At 39.3% G+C, this 19,985-nt stretch overlaps 1 protein-coding gene across 7 annotated transcripts in view; it reads left to right on the plus strand.

Annotated features, from left to right (window-relative positions):
* The window catches only part of baiap2 (BAR/IMD domain containing adaptor protein 2), a 152,894-nt gene that overhangs the window by 52,943 nt on the left and 79,966 nt on the right, over window positions 1-19,985 (plus strand). The window lies entirely within an intron of this gene.

Raw genomic sequence — 19,985 nt, forward strand, 5'->3', positions numbered from 1 at the left:
GTAGCTGAAGACAAGGGCATGTAGGATTCTGGCTTAAGATACGCCAACAAACACAGGCCAAAGTCTAAAGGATGCAGTGTTGTCTGCCAAAGGGGAAGGATTATGGCACAAGCAATGCTTTGTCCACAAAGAAAAATCAACATTCCTTATTTGTAAGGGGAGAGTGGAGTTCAGAATTATTCCAGGATATCTAAGCAGTATGGCTTAACACAGAGATCGAACTCCTATTTCCAGGCATGGTTCATATTTGTAGTACAGGGGTTGTGTTTAAAAGAAGGAACAAACTGGCTTGAAACTTTATTTGTTTGAATGCTCACCCTTTCAGGGCTTATAAAGATAAAACCACTCTGGCAGCTGAACTAATTGAGTTGGTCTGAGGTTTGATAAATAAATGTTGCAAGGGCCTTTGTACATTAAACATATTATTTAAGTAATTGATATGCTGTTTCATATGTAGTGTAGAAATAATGGATTTTAGAAATTAAAATTAAGTGACAGACATTATTTGTTATTACAAAACTTTTGTTAACACTTAGAAGAATGAGAGAGGGCATCAAGGGCAGTTTAAGTCTATTGAACTTTGTATAATGGATCTTGGGGATAGTTCCAAAATGTGTGTGTGTGTGTGTGTGTGTGTGTATGTGCACCTCAAATTCCCATGCCCCACCTTTTTACCATGTTTTTTTCTGTTGCATTTACTAGCTGAACATGAAGTTAATAAATGTTGTGATCATAATCTAAGCAGTCAAGCAATTTACTTCGCAATATTGCATATGTGAAATGTAGCAAATTATTTTTAGAGACCAATTAACCAAACTTTTCTAACATGACTATTGGAACTTGGTGTTTTGCAGACTGATTGCTAAATAGTTGGAGCCATTTAAATTAGCTATATGGTTTTCTCAATATATTGCCATCTTGGGCAAACAGCTGAGAGGCAAACTATTGTTTGGCTTGTGGCCTGCATTTTTGCAGCAACAAGAAATGCTAGTGGGCTCTTTTTGATGTGGTTGTATATAATGAGAAATTTCATTATGAATGGGTAGATGCTGTTTATATATATATATTCCTTTTAAAATTTGTGTAGGGTTCTTCCTTCCCTCAGGCACCATTGCTTTGGATGTGTGACCTTTGAGCAATAAGAAAAGTGGTACCCAATCTCACAAAAGTTCCCTAGCTTTGCAGATATTAGGCTTGTCCGGTCGATGGAAAAAATGTTTCAATTCTCGTTTCTAAAGAAGGGGGTGCCGGCTCTTCGATGTAGAAATTATTTCTAAATGTTTCACCCAAAATTTTTGGATATTTCCGAAAATTCGTAATGTTTCTAAAATGTTTCTAAAATGGCAGACGCGCATGCGCAATCGCCAAAAAACAGGAAACGGGGGGGGACTTTTCTGGGGGTCTCCCGCCCTCATTTCTTGAGCTATTCGCATCAAATTTGGTACAGTGGGAGAACACATTCAACACTCTTTGCTCAACAAATTGCAGAATGTTTTCTGTCTCCTATGATTTTTGGCGAATTTTTATAACTTTTTATAATACACTATTTTTCAATATTTGAAGAAACCTGTTCCTGGTTTGAAAGTCTTATTTCCTGTTCAATTGGGTTCTTATCACTGTAAAAGTCCCTCTTCTACTGTGTAGACTTTGGATTAGAAATGCAGCACACGCCAAGCAATGCCTTGACAGGATTGGCAACGTCCTTTGGAAACTATAAATTGCTGTGGACCCTCTATTGAATCAAATCAATGTCTGACTTTGTGATTGCAGAAATAAAACTCAGCCCAAGGCTTGGGAATAGAAATGGAGCGTGAGGGAAGCAATGCCTTGGCGGGTGCCCCACGTCCTTTGGAAACTATTTCTTCCAATGTACCCTTTAGGTTTGAAAACAATGTGTGTCTTTGTGATTGCTGCAATAACACTAAGCCCGGGGGCTTGGGATTACAAACGGAGCGGGAGGGAAGCGATGCACTTGCAGGAACGCAGACGTCCTTTGGGAAAAAAAAGTTCCCTAAAGCCAGCCACAGCAAGGACTCTGCCCCAAGCCCCCAGCCAATTTCCCCCCCAAAAAACACAATGTCGAACCAGCAACAACAGAAACACTCTACCCCCAGTTAGCCCTCTCTCCCCCAAACAAGCAAGCAGCAGCTTCCCAGCGCGCGCCAAACACCCTCTCTCCTCAGTATCCCAACCCAGAATGGCTTGGGTCGGCTGCGGTTGGGGATTTTCATAGAGATCCTCCACGTGGACACGGAGGACGCTAGCCCCCACCTTTGGCAGCCATCGTGGAAGACTCTGATTGGCCAGGGAGCGGCCATGTTAGGCTGTGCTAGGCTCCCATTCATGTTAGGTTGCAGAAGCAAAAAAATAAATAAAAAATAATTTTTAAAAAATATTTTAAAAAAAATTTTGGAAGGAAAAAAATTAACGAAAATTTTAAGAAACAATTAGAGAATGGGCCAATGATGGTTCGAATTACATTGCCAGTTGCGCCCAGGGAAAACGTTTCAATACTCGTTTCAAAAAACGAGAACAATCCAAAATAATTACGAAACGAGAAACATAACGAATATTTGGACAACCCTAGCAGATATATATATATATATATATATATATATATATATATATATATATATATATGTGCTTAAAAACATTTTAAGCATTATAACATTGGAAAGTTATGGGAATGAACAAGGTGCTTGCAACCTGGAGACATCAGTGTCAACTTCTCCACAGGGCACAGAAAGGAGATGGACAACTACCTCCTGGTGAACTATTTACAAAGCTGTTATACAGAGCTGTAGAAGTGGTCCAGTTTTCTAGCATTGCTTGTAAGGATAATAGGCTAAATGTGTGTTTATTCTTATTCTTTGTCATAGAAGTTAAACCTTCAGGCCTTTGTAGGGAAGATGTTCATCTACTTAAGAGATTAATAGGTTTGGAGCAAGAAAAGTGATTTGTTCAATCAGAAGTACAGATTGAGGCGACAAGCATGTCAAGGAAAGGGCTAATGTGCATGCAAATGAAACTTTTTTTTTAGCCTACTGCTATTGACAGGTCATACTGGCTCTTCATGGAAATTCTTTGACAGCTTTCTGGGACCTTCCTGACACATAGTTAAGGAAGAACGACAAGTAAAAACTTGGAATGCAAGTAGTATAAGCAGTGAGTTTGGAAGTGTATAGCATTATCCTGTCTAGAATCTCACATAATTTTCCTTCTTAAAGACTATTACAAAAATAACCCTACTCCTTTGTTAATATTTCCTTCTGCCTTTTAGGTCTAGATATCCTACAAGACACTTAGTTTGATAAAAGAGCTATACAAATATAGCAATAGTTTTACAGCCTTCGGAATAAATGTTATAAACACATACATATATCATATGTCAGGAGAGGAACACTGAAAGCAGTTTGCTAAAGTCTTGTGAAACAAACATCTTCACAATGTTCCAGTGAAGAGAGTTTGATATAGAAGGAGACACAGCCCCAAACTCATGGTTCTTGTTACCACTGATCCATTTTTGATGGATCAAAGCTCAACCAGGACCTCATTTGAAGAATGAGTAGAGGATGCTCATATGGAAAAAAATACCCTTAACTTCTCTAAATACAGGCACTTGAGACTAGTATTTTGCATTGCGCCCAGACAATTTGTGCTTAGAGCTAGATCAGTGGTTCTCAACCTGTGGGTCCCCAGGTGTTTTGGCCTACAACTCCCAGAAATCCCAGCCGGTTTCCCAACTGTTAGGATTTCTGGGAGTTGAAGGCCAAAACACCTGGGGACCCACAGGTTGAAAACCACTGAGTTAGATGATCCCCTAATTTATATAAAAACCTCTATGATTATACTTGTTTGTTGACTTAAGCATACCAAGCTATGGCTTCTGTTAATCTTAGTTTTAAAAACATAGCTACAGCTTCAAATATTTGGAGAAATTATGTTTCAGGACAGAATTCTGACTTTTGTTTTTTCCTTGTGCTGCATGTGTTTTCCTAGGTACATTGGCTTTCAGAGGCAGAGCAATGGTCGTTAGATCAGGCATGGGCAAATTTTGGCCTTCCAGTTGTTTTGGATTTCAATTCCCATAAATCCCAATCAGTTTACTGTCTTGTTAGGAATTGTGGGAGTTGAAGTCCAAAACACCTGGAGAGTTGAAGTTTGCCCATGCCTGTGTTAGATCCACCATCACATCTGGTCAGAATAACCACAATCACTGTTTGCAAATCTTTATTCTTATTTGTGACCTGATCAGAGTGGTTTCCAAATTAGACATCATAATAAATTGTTGATGTTGTTGATGATGATGATGATGATGATGATGATGATGATGATGATGAAGATACTACTAATACATTTTGTTACCTGCCTCTCCTAATGGCTTGAGGCAGAGTACAACAAAGTCCAAACATATCAACATAAATACATATATCAAAACACACCATTATATAAAAAACAAAAAAACAAACACATTCACCAAACACAGAGTACTATGATCACCATATAGCAGCAATAGAATGTAATCCAAAACTCATGATTCAAAGTTGACTGAGCAGGCCTGCCGGAAGAGATGGGTCTTCAGCTGGATCTTAAATTCTGATAGCTCGTTCAGGTTTCAGATCTCTTCTGGCGGGTCAGTCCAGTCTTGGGGCAACTGGTTAAAAGGTCCTCTGGGTGACTGTTGCTAGCTGGGTTTTTAAGATTCCACTTCTCTCCCTGCATTTAGAAAAAGCTATTTTTTCCATGGGATGGGAATTGGTGCATTTGCCTGTTTTCAGTCTGTATTCTGATATTTCAGTGTGTGTGTGCATGACCAGTTTTTTCAGGTCCTCAATGCTGCTTCTGCCACCATTAATTTTCAGATATCTATCCTTTTTTATTTTTGTTGTTGTAACTGCACAATATTGAACCTTTGAAATTTTGCAATTTAACTTTTAACAAAAAAAAACCCCTGTGATGTGGGCAGTCCATGGAGAAATGAAGTTTAGGGTTTAACAAAAGAAATGGAAAAAGGAGATCCTTTGTTGTGGGGGTGAGTAAATTTTCCATCTTCTTTCAAGATGTAATACTGCAGAATGCCATGGAGATGCCAAGAAGATGATCCCTCCCATTTTCCTGTCTTGTGGGAAAAAGTCTTGAGTGAGAGCTAATATTAGGAATGTTGCACAGTTTTGTTCAGGGTATTTTGCAAAATCTGGAATATTGCTGACATAACACTTGTGTTATCCCCTATTAGTCCTACTATAAATATATGTAATCCCTCTACATCCTGATTCATAAACACCAATTGGCTTCCAAGCTTATTGGAAGAAAAATTAAGTTATCAAGCTTTCCTGGGTATTTTAGTCCTGAACATCATGGACTTCATTTTTGAATGTGTGGAAATCTTTCAGAGAATGTTCTGTATCTTCCCTATGTTCAGATTATTGACACTTGTGAAATAAATTCTGATTGATTTTTCTTAATGCTTCAAAATTCTATCCCAATATTCCCAGTACATTTGTGGTTCCCACTACAGACTGGTCTGGTGTTAAGCAGTGACAATGTTGACAGTTCTTGAGAATGTAGGACATTTACCTGCTTAGCAGCCTCTATGTGACCAAAGCCTTGGAGCCATTTCCCTGTTTTGTGAGAAATAGCACCTTTGCCTTTTCAAGAATTTATAGAATTGTGGAAAGCCTGCTTAATTCTCTTAATCCATAGACAGAATTCGCAGACAAATGCGTAGTAAACCCACAATCCTGTTTAATGCCAGCTAGGTGTCTATTGTAGCCTCAGATATCTGAAAACAATGGAAAAGTGTTAGGTCAGTTGGTGTTGTCCAGATGTTTGGCCTACAACTCCCAGGTAATTGCATGGGCAATGAGCCAAACATTGTGGGAGTTGTGTAGGCCACAACATCAGAAGGGCACTGGGTTTTCTTACCTCTGTAGTCGTGTGTTATCAAGACATGGCAATGTCAACCAGTTTTTTTGCATTATGTTCTGAGAAACCAGGTATTGTGGTATGTGCACTGCTGTTTCAAGTAAGTTCTTGTCAGTACAATGAAGGTTTGTTTGGGTTTGCTTGAAATCTCTGAGCAGACTGTCTAATCCTCATGAAGCAGCCACCCACATGTAATTCCTTCCTTAGTCTCAAAATCCCTCCCCCTACCACATTCACCAACTGTTTGAGCTGTACGGTAAAAGTAACAACTGAGCCTTCTGGCTTTAATAAGTTCTCTGATTTATTGGCCTTTTTGGGAATTGTCCTGAAGTAAAGGCCATAAGGACTCTTAGAAATGTCTTTCCAGATTCTTAGTTAATCTGCTATTCAAACAATGTACCCTCTTCTGTCCTGAGTCAACAACTCTCTTGGGTTCAATCACAGCTCTGGGCAGATAAATGGCATCTCCTGAACAGAGGAGCAGAGCCAGTCACCTTAAAATCCTGCCTTGAAGGAGGCTTTTAGTTGCTTGAGGACACCCTGTCGAGAAAAATGCCAGTTCAGTGTCCTTTTGTGCTTTTGTTTTTATGAGGGAGTAAGGAGACTAATGTGCTGCTTTTCCTGCTTTGAAGAAATCTGACGGATAATGTATAGCCCTCCATTATTTTCAGCAGAGTTTATTTGAAGATTCAGAGATTTTTGTCTTTCTCTCTTAGAAATTGCTGCAAGTGTTTGGGTTACTCAAATGTCCTATGTATGTTTGCTTAGTAGGTGTGCATTTCCTTTACTATATTGAAATTCTTAGATATTGTGTACACAAAACTATGTAATTGATTGGGGAAATGCATTGTTCTGGATTGGTTTTGCAAAATTTGTATCACATGACTGCAAGTCTTATGCTAACATCAGGCATTGTGAGACAAAAACCCTGTGTAACTTTCTGGTAGCTAACATTCTAAACCACAAGTGTATACATTGCTTATAAAAATGAATGTTTGTGGTAAATGTTAAATAATGCCTTGTCGAAGGCTTTCATGGCTGGAATCACTGGACTGTTGTGTGGTTTCCTGGCTGTATGGCCGTATTCTAGCAGCATTTTCTCCTGACGTTTCACCTGCATCTTTGGCTGGTATCTTCAGAGAATCTGATGGTATAAATACTCCACTTGCTTTACCATCATCAAATCCTCTGAAGATGCCAGCCACAGATGGAGGTGAAATGTCAGGAGAAAATGCTGCTAGAACACAGTTATACAGCTCGGAAACCTCACAACACTCCAATGTTGTCTTGTTTATGAGCCTCGAGGTCCACAAGGAATCTTGAAATAGACTGGCTATGGAACACTTCAACATGCAGATACACATTTACTGCAGAAAACTCGTTTAGACCAAGTATGACTTGTATTCCCAGTGCAAGGCTGGTAGAGGTTTACATACTGGGAGTGTTCAGGGTGTGTTTGTGTGTCAACTGCTGAGCTTTAGGCATTTGACTGATTAGGCAGTTCTTCCCTAGGCTGAAAGTGAGAGAGCTTGTGGGTCACAGCTTCTCCTTCTGTCAATTTGCACATTCTTCACCAGCTTGCTATTCCTGAGAATCAGCCCAATTGCTTCCAAAAATATAGAAGTTGGTAGAACAGTATGCAGTTACATCACTAAAATTGTTTACATTTTTTCTAAAATTGTACATTTTATAAAAAGAACGGTTACTTCTGTTGTCATGAGTTTCCCAGTTAAAAAACTCACAGTACTCTCTCATTTTATGATTGATTACTACAAATGAAAGCCACATTTGAAAAAAAAAATCAACAATTGTCAGCATGAAAAGTAGAACTTAAACCTGCTTGCAGAGTTAAGACTTAGACAGGTTGTTATTCATAGACAGCCCAGATGAATAACAGTAGATTGCAAGTAATGAATGGGTTAACGCTTAATGCTGAATCAAAGGTGAACAACCTCTGAGAGTCCATTTGTTGCTTTTGGGGCCAGTTAGGGGCTGCACTGAGTAACCTGAAGTTTTTTTTTTCAAAAGCAGAGGAATACAGAAATTCACTTCTCCCTTTGAAAAAGGTCTTCTTCCCCACACACTTCAAAAAGAAGTTACGAAGAATTTAAAATGAGAAATGTTGCTCCCCCCTTTTGACTAATTTTATTTTTGGGAGGAGGGGTTCTAGGAGAATCTGATGTGGGGTCAGTGACCACATGAACACCTTGGTGACCTTATGCGATCTGTAGGCTGTTATTCCCTTTGTTGTGATAAAACATGGCTTAGCCTTGTGAGGGTGAATGGTAGCAACCCCTTCTGTTCTTTCCTTTTCCTCTAGTGCAGCCTTCAAGTGTAGTCAGGATGCTTTTATTCTCATTTTAAATTAACTATAGCATATTGTTGAGCCCCCAGTGGCACAATGGGTTAAACCACTGAGCTGCTGAACTTGCAGACCGCAAGGTCAGCAGTTTGAATCTGGGGAACGTGGTGAACTCCTGCTGTTAGTCCCAGCTTCTGCCAGTCTAGCAGTTCGAAAACATGCAAATATGAGTAGATCAATAGGTACTGCTCTGGTGGGAAGATAATGGTGCTCCCTGCAGCCATGCTGGCCACATGACCTTGGAGGTGTCTATGGACAATGCTGTCTCTTCAGCTTAGAAATGGACATGTGGACCATCCCCCAGAGTTGGACATGACTAGACTTAATGTCAGGAGAAAACCTTTACCTTTACCTTTTACAGCATATTGTAATATCTAGACAAACTTTGAAGCTAGCTTGAAACAATAGCTTACTGGGTTGGTTTGTTCATCCATAGTTAGAAGTTAATTACAGTTTAAAATTTGAACATAGTGTTCAACTGCAACAAACCTAAAAGGGAAGCAAAGCCTCATTTCTTATCCTCTGGCCTTGTTGTCCTCATAATACTATCCCACAATTTGACTTCCTGTGTGAATGCAACTTCTATAGATGCTGTGAACTCCATTCAGTTTCACTGGCAAGTTTTGTAAAGGTAGTTAACCTTCCGCCCCTTCCATTGGACTTCACAGTTCATAGGCAGTGAGCTCTGAACTGACATTTTAGTTCCTGTTGTAGGTGGTATTTATTGCAAGTAAAACGTGGTGATGGCAGTTGATGGATATTCTGCTACATTTTCTCATTCTTCCCCCATGTTTCCTATATTTTTCAAGTCAAATTTTAATAACAAATATGTATCAATTCCCTGTATTTCTTGTCAATTTTTTGTAACACAGCAGTGAGAAAAGGTTATGCTCCTATACAAAGGGAAAGTTTCTATACTAACCTCCCACAATATGTTTCTAATCAAGAGGGTAGCTTTTATTGAATTGTAAATAGCACCAGATCCCAAGTGATCTTAGAAGCGGGTCAACTAGCTCTGGTTGGCACTTGAATAGGAGACCATCAACAAATACAGACTATATTTCTGAAGAAGGAAGAGCAAAACCACCTCTGAGCACTTTTTGCCTAAGGAAACATTGTGGAACTCATGGGCTCTCCATATATCAGTAGGCAGCTTGGAGGTGCATACACACACAAACGAGAGTGTGCTGTCTATGGGCATACTCTGTTATTTAAGATGATGACCTAATTGCATAACATTCTTCCATTTAAGCTCCTAAAACAAATTAGTTTCTATGACCAGTGAACGATCAAAGGGGTTTTGACCAAACAATTGTAGTTTCTATTCAGCATAATTAAGGACTTCAATTGCTATGCAATATTTTTAAAATAATGTTGTCATGCAAGTTTACCTGTTAGGGAGGAGGACAGGAGACCTAATGATTGAAAGCTCACATTGCTTCTGTGCTCATGGCTGAAACTTTGTACTAAAGGTTTTAATAGATTCCTGAGAGCTGAATCACTTTACTTAAGCATATCTATGGGCCCTTCCACATAGCCATATAACCCAGAATATCAAGGGAGAAGAATCCACAATATCTGTCTTGAACTGGGTTATTCGAGTCCACACTGCCATATATCCCAGTTCAAAGCAGATAATGTGGGATTTTATTCAGCTGAGTGGAAGGGGCCTTTGGAATACTTTCCCTCTTCATAATTTCACTTTCTTCATAATGGCATCTTGCCAGTTATTGGAATGGTTGGAGGGACCCAACCTCACATAAAGAAAAACAACAACTACAAGCTACATTTTCAAAGGAAGGTCCGGCATTTCCATAGGTTTCAACTCCCCCCCCCCCTTGTTTTGTCTAGGAAGAGATACTAGCAACAATCTTGTATTTTGAGTTCAATACATTCTGTTGCTCAAATGTGGGTCATAACTTCAAAAGCTGTTTAATCTTACTTTAGAACCTGGGGACGTATTCCAAAGAGGTGTCCAGTTGTCTGAACTTCTTTGGGGTAATCCTTTTCCTTGCGTTTCCATTTCACAAGCATGTCGTTTGTATTGCTTGAAAAGTGAGATGTCTGAAGTATTGATATAGTCGGGATGATGCTATTTTGGGATAGTAATATTTGAAGGATATAATTGTATCAGACAGTTGTGACTACTAAAAAGAGAGGAATGCATTGGATTTTAAATGAGAGGAAAGAGGAGAATAGCAAGTTAAGTGGGAAATACTATGAACAAAGCCCACATGAGGTGCTCCCTGTATGCTCAGAGTTACTGCAGAGCAGTGCTCAGCCTCTCAGTGTAGGTTTTTCATGTTGTGTTTCAGAATAGTGCTGATTGTTGGTTTCTCAGCTTCTGCTTCACAGTAGCACTGAAAGTCCTACCTGAAAGCAAATTTGATATCCTGGGGGCAGTATCCCTTACGGCAGTGGTTCTCAACCTGTGGGTCCTCAGGTGTTTTGTCTTACAACTCCCAGAAATTCCAGCCCTTTACCAGCTGTTAGGATTTCTAGGAGCTGAAGGCCAAAACATCTGGGGCCCCACAGGTTGAGAACCAACCGAAGATCATCCTCCCAATGGTCATAACATTAGCCAGAAAGGATCCCATGAGGAAGAAATACTTGGCAGCACTTCCTTCGATGAAAAATTCGTAATATTATTTTCTGATGGAACCCCTTGGCTTCTGTTATTTGTGCAATGGGATTAAAAAACAAACAAATGAAACCTCTTCTTGGATTCTGATGCTGTAAAGAAAAACCATTTAATGCCTTAGTTACCCTTGTTAGATGCAAAGGAGATGTATTGGGTCGAAGCAAGGAAACATAAATATTTGATACCTGAAAAAGGTCTTTGGGAGTGTGTGTTCCTTCACCCCCTACAGTATCTTCAGAAATGAAGGAACCCAGAATAGCCTTTCTAACATGGCTAATTCTTCTAAATTCTGTGGAGTTCTATTTTACCTGGATGAACCTGGACTTGGAAAGGAGTTAATCGGAGATGTCAGCATGTATTTTCTTGTAGCAGATTTTCAGAATAAAATGCCATTTTGTGTGCTCAGCAGCCAGTAATGCAAAGCCTTCATGTTTAAACACAAAACCTTCACACTGGGATGAGTTGCAAATACCTCCAGCCTGAATGAAAGGTGTAAAGCCCTGTACAACTGCTTGATCAAGGAAGGAGGAATGTAATTGCTCTGAACCAGATTACACCTTGCTCGTAAAGCATTTAGTGGTATTAAAAGTAGCACAGCAGATGTAGAAAAAGACTGATCCTTGTCAGTTATTGTGATAAATGCCTCACCAGAGCTTGTATCACAGTTCTTCCTGAGCACAGACAAATTACCCTGAACTGCCTCCTCTTAAGTGTGACTGTCGTTGCCTTTGACCTAGATTCAAAACCTTTTTTGCAAGTGCCTCTTTCAAATCCTCCCCAGAGGAATTAATAAATCCTTTAATTGGATTTGTACCTGTCTCATGTATCTGCTTTCTATGGCAGCAGAAACAGTATGGTGATAAACATGGTGAATGTGGAAAGGTCATCTGTCTGGGTAAAGGAGTTAACATGATGACAACAGATGTATAACGGGATATGCACTTATTTGACAAAACTAATGAAGATTGCAGTGACCTGAACATTGCCGAGCACTTCAGTTTGCATTCCCATCTTATGAATAAATCAAGGGCAGCCAAATCTCACACAGCTAATCTTGTTCAGATAGTCAAGGGTAGAAATGTCTCATGGGCCGAAAGTTTGAACTGCCTACCTGCCATGGTCTACAAAAATGATGTACATAGCCCACTGAAATGTGGTTCCCCCCCAAAAAAAATCCAAATGTCAAAGGTTAAAATTCTGTAGCAAAGGTTGAGTTTCACGTGTGCTTGTGTTCTCCATTCAGTCATTCTCATATAGAAGGAATAGTTATGTATGAGCAGTATGATTTGTTGATGAAGACTATGGTACATCAAGAAAAATAAAAGGGTGATAAGCTATATAGCTCATAGACAAATAAGAGAAAAGGTCTGGGAGGCTAACTGCAATAAGGGATCTTCTGAGTTTCGGTGTCAAAGCTTAACAACACAAGGAATGAATTGGTTTAGAGAAATTACTGGTGGAGGAGGAAGATGTAAAAGGAATGTTGTCACCTTGTTTTGGAAGAAGCACCATACAAAGATCTCTGCTGTCATTTATATATTTTATATACTCATGTAAAAGTCTAAAAAATTTAGTCAAAAATCAACCCAATAACCTGGGTCAATTTACCTATGAGTTAGTTGAGTACTTGACCTTAAGCCTTGTGTATCTTAATTAATCCCTTCTGTGAGTAGAGTGGTGAAACGCAAGAGCTTCATTTTTTCTCAGGATAACCTAAAAGAAGCACCGACTCTGCAATTTCCACCGTGATTCCATTTCTGGCCTTTTTGAATGCTTGGGTGGGAATATGGCAGTGGTGACCAAGGCTGTGGAAAGAGCCTTAATTGAGCTACCAGTCATATCAAAATCTTAATTCTGGTCTCAAGCCTGAGGATGGTTTACATGTATCATATCTACTCATATATTGCTTGGAAATCCTCTGTGGGCTTTGGTTACCTTGGCCTTTGCCAGGAGTTTTGATCTTGATCTTGTGGGGACTGAAAATATTGAAGGTCAGGAACCAAAATATCATTTCATTCTTGGTTATAAGTGTTGGTGGGGAGATTAAATGGCCGATTCAACTCTTTTTTGGGGATCTTTAAGCTTTGTAAACATGCAGAATACAATTGCAAAAAAAAGGGGGGGGGGAATGTAATGGCGAGTATTAAAATAGATTTATCCTTAGATCTGGACTACTCTGCAAAGAGTGGTAAACATGGAAGCGAACCTGGCTAAATCTATTTGTCTGTGGCAGGGAGGAATTGTGCTTGGCTGAAAGCATTGGCATTCATGGTTTGCCTAGCAGAGGAAGAAAGTATTTTGTTTGATGTTCCTGAACTCATGACAATGATTAGATTTTGTCACTCGCTGAGGTTCCCAGAGAACTGTAAAGGATTACCTTCCCCAGGGTTGATTCTGTGAGCAAAACACAGACATATCTCTTGACACATTCAACAAGATAAAAGAATGATAGCATGAGAATACGAAATCCACATTTCACTTGTACAAAAGGTCCTGTGCTTGAGCTTGTCATTAATACTTCGCAAGTAGGGAGAGAAATGACGCAGTTATATGGCGTCAGCTCTGCAAACATTAAACAACAACAACAAAGAATTCTTTATTTCTTTCCCATCTTTTCCCAAAGAGTGGGAGAAGCAGAATTAGGTGTAGATAGAAAGTTGCATATCCCGTTTACCATCAGAAACATAGACACTTTACCAAGCAGTCTCCAGCTGCTGAGACACGAAGGCATGTTCTGAGATTAGCTTGTATGAAAAGTTTGCTCTCTTGCATAGTAGCATGCCAAAATAAACACTGACGCAACTGAGCAAAGACAGACTGCAGCCAAAAGGTGTACCCGGAGACATGAAGATGCCTGTACTTATGAACACCTTGACAATTTGATGCGAGTTTGAAAAGAAATTGCTAAAACAGGCCCTGATGTTGTCAGCATCCAATTGGGGGAAAGGCCTCTGCCTTTACATAAAGTGAGCAAAATGTGTGACACTTTTGAAGACCACTGCTGCTGCTCAGTCATTTAGTCATCTCCGACTCTTCGTGACCTCATGGACCAGTCCACGCCAGAGCTCCCTGTCGGCCTTCGCCGCCCCCAGTTCCTTCAAGGCCAAGCCAGTCACTTCAAGGCCTCTCTTTTTATTTTGGAGAGCTTGCTGAGCAGCAATGTAGCTTTTGAATAGGTCACTGTTCCCTGTGCTGATTACATTAAAAATCCTCTCCTCATTTTTGTTTTTTTGGCAAACTGGGTGATCCTCGGGAGTATCCTGGGGCAAAATGCTCAGACTGCCTAAATTAGGACCTGAGGTGAATACGTCTCCTATCTTTGCTCTTCCGCAACCACAAGCTTACCTCTTTGGATGTACTCCTTACAGTATGTGCATCACAAATTTCTAAATTGTTTAGGAGAACTAGAATCTTAAGGACACAAGACAGTTCCCTGGATCCATCATCTCTCGAATTTCTGTTTTGGGGGGATACACATGATTCCTAGACAGATAGCTGCAGCTTCCCCTCTCTTGGAAAGAAGCCCAATGATGAATGTGTTTTGGGAAAACAAAACATGGATGACGATGTGAAGCTTCATGGTTTTCAGAAGCCTGGTTCCAGATATTGAGGTTTAATTGGCAGATTCTTACAAGTTTTGCGCTTCTAAATAGGTTTAGTGACATCAGATCCAACATAATTGCTGTTTGGCTACACTGTCTAAATAATTCAGCATTGACTGCATTTGTGGCAAGGAAAGAAACAGTGTTTCATTTTAAATATAGCAGCCTCCCATTTTTGTGCTGTTCAAATGCTGATGTGATCAGTTTCTAAGTTACCAGTATCAAATATGCGACTGTTTCAGGCTTTATTTTATTCATTTAAATTTCTGCACTCATCAAAGTAAAATGTTTAATAATAAAGGACATGGTATTGGTAGTATGTAGCATAACATATAGGCTCTAATATGTGTACCAGGGAGGGGAGAGCGGACTACATGGTACAAGATTCTAGTAGTAGCTATCTCAGTAAGACTTCCTAGTACAGTACAGTCTCACTTATCCAACATAAACGGGCCAGCAGAACGTTGGATAAGCGAATGTGTTTGATAATAAGGAGGGATTAAGGAAAAGCCTATTAAAAATCAAATTAGATTATGATTTTACAAATTAAGCACCAAAACATCATGTTATACAACAAATTTGACAGAAAAAGTAGTTCAATACGCAGTAATGTTATGTTGTAATTACGGTATTTACGAATTTAGCACCAAAATATCATGATACATTGAAAATATTGACTACAAAAATGCGTTAATCCAGAACGTTGGATAAGCGAGTGTTGGATAAGTGAGACTCTACTGTACCTGTTTCTTTTCTATTATTTAGTTTTTCTCTTGGACTACAGAGTCTTTTATGTAACAGCTGAAGTGGCTGCAGGGCTCTTAGACATGATGGTTGTTTAAAAGCAAAAGGTTTCATGAATTTCGAGGTGGAAGGAGGTGAACAGAGAAAGGGATGACTGGGAGTGGGGAAGGGTTTTAAGCCCCTTTCTTTGCCTCCCACCTATCACTTGCTACTTGATTTAATGGTCCATTCCCCAAATATTTTCTGGAAGAAGAAAAGGTGGTTGGCCTCTCTGAACCAATCTCATAATCTTAAGGTTCTTAAAGTACAATCCTTTAACAGGTAGAAAAACTGCTTAGGGAGTTACTTAGAATCAAATTTCAGAAATGTCTGGATCAGGAACTCCTGAATCATTGACTGACCTGAAAAGGATTTGATTTTAAGTGGATCTTTGGAAAAAGCCTCAGAAATACGTATAGGTCAAAATGCACCAGGCTTTTCTGTGAATAAGCCGATAGACCATCTCTTGATGCATCTGTTGTGTTTCTTTGAGTTCCGTTGGGTAGTATCAAGGCAGTGATCCTTTTGCAAATTGAATAGTAGTATATATCATCTTCATCAATTTATATAGTGTTATCAATATACATGGCACTTCATAAGTAAAAGAAGAACAAAAGAGCTTCTTGCCCTTAGGCTTACAAATTAATTAAGTCACGACACCAAAAGATAAAGGGATGGCATTATGTTATCTGCAGTGATCTCTTTTAAATCAGGAAAAATTACATTGTATATATTATGGAAACTGAATTTTAAGTTGACCTGTTTTAGGCAGTCTCCAGAAGCACATTTGATGACCAACCATGAAATAACAAGACCAGACTGTTTCTCCACGTGATTCAGGAACAAGTCCAAAATTCTCCGAGAGAGCCCTCCCTCAGCAGGGAATGTCATTCATTGAGAGAAAGGACACAGGCAGACAACCCAGATTTTTGGGCACTGAAGAATGAATGAACATTGAAGCTCTCTTGCTCCTTCCAGAGAAAGTCCAAAGCAGACCTGAAGATTTTTGATATGCTATTTAGCATGCTGTAGTGGGAGCACAGTGCCAGTGTGGTGTAGTCATTCTAATGATGAAGCAGGACCTATAAGCACATCCAGACAATTCCTTGTAAAATTATATATTGCTATTCAAATGAACCTTAGGGAAGAGTGTCCTTAAGCAAAACAAAGAAATAGAAGCAAAGTCCTATTTGTTTTCAACAAGATAAATACACACAAAACCGTGTGTACTAGATTTGATGGATCTATAGTTTTAGTTTCTCATTTTTTCTGTCTTGGCTCATACTTGGAAAATTTCCCATTCATATAATGAGTTACCATCTGAAGGTTTTATATCCTCATGCACATGGCTATTGCCTGTACTTCTTGTCCAGTAAGTCTGTGCACTTTTGAAATCCATCAGATTACAGAGTATACTATTAGAGAGATTAGAGAGTAAAGAGAGTATTATTTTAGTCTTTAGGTTACTAGGAAGCGCTCTGAAATTGGATTGGACCAGTTTCTGTAGTTCAGTTGCCTGACATGCTGTAAGGTTGTAGATGACGTTTTCCTACCATGAAGATGGCAGCAGCAGTAATCTTTCTGCCTGCTTTAATTTCTGAATGCTTTTAAGGGATTTGAAAGTAGTGGGATGTGGCTGTTTAACTGGTGAGTTCCATTAAGAAACAAAAAAGAAGATTCTTCAGCCTGGAGTACCAACTTAATATTTTAACCGAGATTCGTGTCCCATGAGAGATGCCATAAAAATCACAAGATGTAAGAGATGTTACTGTGACTCAAACAGAGTTGGACAGTAATGTCAGGTTAACTCATTTGAAATGTGGTGCTGGAGAAGATTTCTGCGGGTATTGTGGACTGATAAAAAGACAATAAATGTATCCTAGAGCAAATCAAGCCTGAACTCTCATTTCAAGCCAATATGACTGAACTGAAACTGTTGTACTTTGACCATATCACGAGAAGAGATAACTCACTAGAAAGATGAATAGTACTTTGGTAGGTAGAAGACAATAAGAAACTGGGAAGATCACATTCCAAATGGATAGATTCAATCAATAAAAACCACAGACCTGAGCAGGGCAATTTGGAGATCTCTCAGTCATAGGGTCATCATAAGACAAAATGGATTTGATGCCAGTTAACATTCAGGCGAATCTAGTCCCAGGCTTTTTTGATCCAGAAATGTGATGTCAAAGGTTAGTGTGTTGGACTTGTCCCATCATTCTATATCAGGCCTCTTCAGCCTGTGGCCCTCCAGGTGTTTGGGCTTCCAACTCCCAGAAGCCTTTGCCAGCTTGTTCAATGGTCAGGAATTCTGGAAGCTGAAGTCCAAAACACCTGCAGGGCCAAAGGTTAAAGAGACCTGTGTAGAGTTGCAAGAATGGTTCCTAAGCCACAATGGATACAGCTTTCTGTATCTTCTCCAATCAGAGAAAACAAGTCTGACAATAAGGAGCCCAAATTTTAAGAGTCAGCAAACCCTTTCTTTCCATTGCCCCTCAAATACAGCATTCAGCCTGCATAATAGTTATTGTCAAGTTTTTTTTTATCTCTTCTCTCTTTTCCACCGCAACCTCCTCTTTGGTTAATTGAAACAATCTTGATTACATGAGAGAGCTCAATATCTTGCCTTTGTGCTTTTTTAGTTGGCCTAATAAAGATTATTATTAATAATAAACATCACCCCATCATGGCTTGCAGAATGTTAGGGCTTCAGAAATATCAAAATAGATGCTAGTGAACAAGCTTTATTAGGTGAAATAGGCCTAGAGAATATCATGCTTCCTAACTCAAACATGAACATGGGAATAGATTAACGTTGCTAATATATAATTCTCCTTAAGACTAGAGCCCCAAATGGGCAGTTGGGACAAAAACAGTAATTCATGCTGCGGGTAACTAATCAAATGGTTTTATGAGAACGATCCAGGTGGCTCAGCTGGATTTTTATCTGAGCCAAATGTTGCACGGAGGTGGGGGGGGGGGGGTTCATGAAATCAGGTGTCTAAAGTAAAAATCACGAAAAAAGGTGACCAGATACCATTAGTTTAACTGGGTAGTTGTCATCTCTTGATCTGGTGAGCCTAATTCTGGATGCAATAAATGGTTCATCCCAAGAGTAAAATAGCTCCCCTTAATTATAAACTATTTGGTAGCGGAGGAATCTGTGTTTCAAGTGAGAGACAGAGGTTAGGAATCTTTATAAGGTACTCTGATGACATTATACAATTGATTTTAAAGTGGAGATACAATAACTGATTTTAGTGCTTATGTATTTATAGTTTATTTTATGTTCCAGCATTGTTTGCCGTATATATGTTGTGCCTGCCCTGAGTCCCCTTGGGGTAAGAAGCATGGAATATAAATGTTTTAAATAAATAAATACATACATGATAACTGTATTCATGTTATCTGGAGGCAGTAAGTACAAATTCAAAAAGGGGAAAAGACTAAAAATTTCAATAGCATTTGGTATTACTGTTCATAGAACTCTAGAAGACCTTTTCTGCTTTTACAGAAATGTTAATCATGTATCTAGCCTCTGTTTCTGAGCAACAAAGTGAAGCAAGAGAAATTATGGGTAGAAAGCGACAAGTAATATTTTTTTCTGCAGCTAGTGTATACTGTATGTTCTGTTTTGGTTTCTGAGCTGGTTTCCCTTGTGAGAGATCCTTCTGTTAACATGCTGGTTTTGTGTGTGTTGCTGAGGGGGTGGACCCTGGCATAGTTGTTCTGGGGCTTGGGATTATTAGACAGAAACTGAAGGGATCTTTGGAGCCAGCCATGCCTATGTGCTGTCTCTGTCTCAGCCCTTCTTGGTGGCTCCTGCTGCCCTGGTGCAGCAGCCTTCTTCTGGCTGAATTCCACCAAAGCTCTGTGCTCTTCTTTACCTGTTAATTAGTTCTTTGACCTGAAAAGAAATCACTCCCTTTCCCTTGTGTAAGTTGCCTTGGTAATTGTGCATTAGAGACTTGCTGATACATGCTCCCTTCTTTTGACATCTCTTTCTGGAAAACAACTGTACAGAATCAGAGAGCTGTTTTTAATACACTGATCTTCTAAAACATGAGGTTGTAAAGAATGTAATCCAGTCACCTCTTTTGTTTAAAGTGCTGTGTGTAGCAATGCATGCCTGAACAGGTGCACACATGAATATCCAGTATCACACTTTGATTTCTCTTCAAATGCAGTTGGGAAATCTTTGAGCTAGTCAGCTATTCTGTTTAATAGTTTAGATTTTTTTAAGGAGTGGGTAGAATTTAGGCAGAACTAAAGATGTCCAGCAAACATTTATCCTCCCCCTCCCCTGTCTTGGCTACAGAAACCTATTGGGTGGTTTTGGACAAGTCGAACTTTTGTCTCAATACCTCTGAACAGATCATGCCCAAGAAAACATCTTGACAGGTTTATATTAGTGTCAAAATGAATTTTAGGCAAACAACAACAACAACAACAACAACAACAACAACAACAACAGGAGAGTCTTGCAACATGTATTCAGCTGGAACTCCCACTGAATTCAATGAGACATAATCCTTGGAGGTGTATGTACAGGATTGCAGTCTAAGGCTATTATTATTTAAAATGGATTAAACTTTAGGCAGGTGATTGAATAATTAAATAATTGATTAACATACTTTTAGCAAGTCCCTGACATATATAAATCATTTCC

The sequence above is a fragment of the Anolis carolinensis genome, chromosome 2, assembly GCF_035594765.1.
Source record: "Anolis carolinensis isolate JA03-04 chromosome 2, rAnoCar3.1.pri, whole genome shotgun sequence".
Classification (NCBI taxonomy): domain Eukaryota; kingdom Metazoa; phylum Chordata; class Lepidosauria; order Squamata; family Dactyloidae; genus Anolis; species Anolis carolinensis.